Consider the following 4,154-nt stretch of genomic DNA (forward strand, 5'->3'; position numbering starts at 1 on the left):
ATCAAGTGAACTATTTATTGTGAATATTGTGGGTTTTGAGTTTAAAATGTGTGTATTTTTCTCTAAATGCTTGTTTTATTTGAGATCTATTGCAACTAATCAACAAGTTTTTATTTTCAGTCTTTAGTTCTTTGTGGTATATTTCATATGAATGTACAGGCTGATGTTGCACCGTGCAAAAGTGGTGAGAAACCAGTGAATTGATGTATGTGTCACGGTATGTTTGAAGTGATATAATAAAAAGCTGGAGAAAACACTCACCTAAAGCAGGGAGGTGCTAGGCAGACGATAAAAGTAAATAGTTTAGTGCAAAGTAACATGTATAACTCATAAAGATAAGACGTTTCAGCAAAGAGCCTTCTACAGGGGAGAGTTGACACCTGAGTGGCATTAAGACTAACGAGGGCAGGTGTTACCAATCAAGGCAATCAACTGGAGGTCAAGAAACAGGACAACAATCTAAACAGAAAACACCTTACATCTGTGAAATAAATGTTAATATAAATGTCTCGTGAGCAAAATCCAAATGTCAGCCTGCAGAAACCTTAATTTTTCACTAGTTGGAATAAATGCTTCAGAGTGAGCGTGATTACATTTGACATAATATGGAAACCAACTATCTAATAAATTCCCTAAAAGAATCTTTTGAAAAAAATGAATATTACATGGAAACCATTTATTTGCTTTCTTGGCAGATATGTCAAAGGTCAGTTCCAGACCAGCAGCCCTGGAGCTGGGAGTGAAGCAGTGTGTTGCTCCAGTACACATGGAGGGCATTATGGATGGTTATCCTCCTCTCTATGACACCATTACAACAAAATAAACTTCTTGTTGAACTAGTTCTGGTGCAACCCTTGGAATATGTGCGCTGGTCCCTTGTCGAGCAGTTAAACTCACTTAACTGCAAAATGTTCATGCCAGACCACATTATTCTGCAGTGGAGAACGTCTTAATTTCTAGCATACTGTTGTATATGTTCAGGGAAACAGAAAACATGCAGTGATTCAAAAAGCTCAAATCTTTATGTGTGTATTTTTACCCAGTCTGTTTGGTGATGATTTTGGTTTGCTGAATAATGGGAAACCACAGCGGGCTGAGACACTGACCACAGGCACCCCGATGCAGACGCAGTGACAGACCTTGTGGTGACATCTGCTTTTACTCAGAGAGAGCACTTCAGCACTTAATAAAGCATGTAATCACACTGTTGTAACTGGGGCAGCAGACAAAGCAATGCACAGTGAACGCTTCATATGCTTTTTTCACAAATGTCTGTTTCTATTTATCAGATTTTAGTTTATCAGCAATGTTACATTAAGAACCAAATGAAGACAAACATCTCCTTAAAGCTTTTATGATTGATTACGGGTATTTACCGCACACGCAAGGAAGCCATTTACAACAAAATACTACTGTAAAGTTGTTGATCTTTTTTCCGTCATACACCTGCATGCAATTTTCCTCGTGTACAGTAAGTGGACAGGAAAAGGCAAGGAGTTGTACTTAACATTTTTAATCCCAATGTAATTTAGGAGGCTGAAAGCTGCATGTCACAACTAACAAAAGGGGGTTTGTGGTCTTCATGACAGCTGGGTTACAGTTTATTCCTGTTATCACACAACCGGACATGCTGATGGGGCAGACAGTCACATTGCTGAAATATTTTCCAATCTAGAGATTAAAAAAATAAATTGTTTCAGGTTTTGCAAAGACACAACTTTGAATCTGCACCAGCTACATAGTGCACAGGCAGGCTAAACTGAAACACACTTTGAGTGTGTTCTCATATTTCAGCTAAACTGCCTCCTCGCCAGGGCCAAGGAATGCATCAAGCGCCATAAATCAGAGGCTTGATAGGAACTTGGCGGCCAGACAGCAGTGCAGAGAGCTGTGTTATGTAGCTACAGTACAGTAAAGATGTTTTAAGGTGAACATTACCATCTTGGAGGAAAATAAAAAACGAGGGGGAGGCTGCTTTGATTCAGGGCAGTTTTGTCCAAATGACAGCCCTTCTCACCTCCTTTCAGCCCTTTGCTTTTCTTGACACATGAATCACTATGATCACGGGCAGAAATACAGGCCTCAAACCTCAGTCTGCCTCTAATTTTATTTACAGCGTGGAGTTTGGACTCAGGAAAAAGGCCCCGAGTGTACGCAGGTGGGTTTGCTCGAGCTCTATCTTGTGTCTCTTTCTTGTCGTGGCAAGAACGAGGCAAAGGGTTCATGTAAAGAGGCAGCCGGCGCTGTGTGTGCCAGGTTTGTTTGTCACATCTCCGCCTGTCTGCGCCTTATGCAAATGGCCAGGGGGCTGGGAGGGACGGCTCCATGGGAAACTGCTGGTGCTAATCCAGCATGTTGAACAGGGGAGGAGAGGAGTACTTTTCAATAAAGCACCCCCACCCCTCTGTCAAGTCATACACACACATGTACACACACACATAGGCAATGAACAGCGTGTTCTCATCCTATGTGCGTGTATGCTTTCGAACAAACATCACGGGGGGCAACACAAAGACACACACATGAGTTTGCTTCCTCTCTCTCATACACACACTCACACACACTGAACACCTGTTTCTTTTCTGCGCATCCAAACAGACATGCTTTAATATGTGAACAAATCCCACGATCTTAAGACCCACTCTCAATCCGCAGGGTGTAATACCAGGGTGCTTTCAATGAGATAACAACAACCCTCAGTGTGTTCTGCCTGTACTACCACGTAAAGATAGACTAATAACACGCTCCAGCCACAGTGCATGACTTAGACTATGAAATTTATGCAAATTTGTGTGGGAATACACAGAGCTGAGAGTGCTATTTAGGACTAGTGCATTTTCAGACAGCCTTCTTTTATTCCCAGAGCTCTCTTCAACCACATTTTTGCAAACAGACGCAGGCTGTTGTCTGAGTGTTCCTTCACGAAGGCTAAAGCTCTAAATCAAAAGATATGGGCTCTTGTGAAATGTCTTGTCCCTTGGATATCTCCAAATACATTTTTAATGAAACACACCCTACTGTCAGAGGGCTGTCATAATGGTAAAAAATGGTTTGACTTTTTGGAGAATATCAGGACAACTCGTAGGCTATGTGAGATATGAAGCTACAGTTGGGCGATTGTTAGCTTAGCTTAGCTTAGCTGAGCAAAAAAGCTAGCTGCTGCCATGTAAAATTGCAACTTGTCTTTTTTTACACTTTTCTTTTGTAAGGAGTGACAAAATGGTTAATGTTAAATAAAGAGCCTGAGAGTTATGAAGCAGATATGTTATGTTTTTGGTGAGAGCCAGGCTAGTTTCCCCCTTTTTTCCAGTCTTTATGCTAAGCTAAGCTAATCATTGTATTGAATTTCTCACATTCTTGGCATAAAATGTATTTCCCCTAATGTTGAATTATTCCTTGGAGTGGATCCATATTAAAACCGTATCTGCTGTGGATTTATTTTCAAAAAGGGATTTGAGGTTATTATTGTTTTGTTTCCTTCCAAAAAATCACGAGGTCTACATTGTCTGCACCAAACACGAACAAAATATTTCCCTTAGTCGTAAACTAATTACACCTTAATGAATTTGTAGATAGAGTGTATTACACTCATACTTTGATGCCAAAAGACAAAATGGATCAGATAAATTCATTACCGTATTCTAACAGCACACAAGATGAATATTATATTCCTCCCATAAAACTTGGGGATGTGACAGAGTTCTTTGTGCTGGCATTGGCTCGTGTCCAACGGCCCGGTGCAGCCCCTGCGCTCACAGGGTTGTGTGAGAGTACTCGCTGTGCTTTCCCCCCCCCCTCTCCATCCTCTCTCCGGTGCAGACGCTTGTTGAAGAACCACAAGGCGCCGTTACCTCTCCTGGATCCATGAGGGTAGAAGAAGGAAAAAAAAAAACAGTGGACAAACACAAAGGCAATCAACAAATCCCCTTTGCTTGAGCCCTGCGAAACATAATAGGGCCAAATCATCATCTATTTAGCTTCGTCAAATCACCGACAGCAGGCCTTGATAAAAGAGAGTGGAAAATATGTAGGGTACAAGACGCTGCCAAGACCCTCACCGACTACAGCCCCCTATTGAAGCCAGATGTTGACTCAACTGGCCAATTTTGATAAATGGCATGATGATTACCATTATAGATCGGGTAATTTTATAT

This window comes from Trematomus bernacchii, unplaced genomic scaffold (assembly GCF_902827165.1).
Source record: "Trematomus bernacchii unplaced genomic scaffold, fTreBer1.1, whole genome shotgun sequence".
Lineage (NCBI taxonomy): Eukaryota > Metazoa > Chordata > Actinopteri > Perciformes > Nototheniidae > Trematomus > Trematomus bernacchii.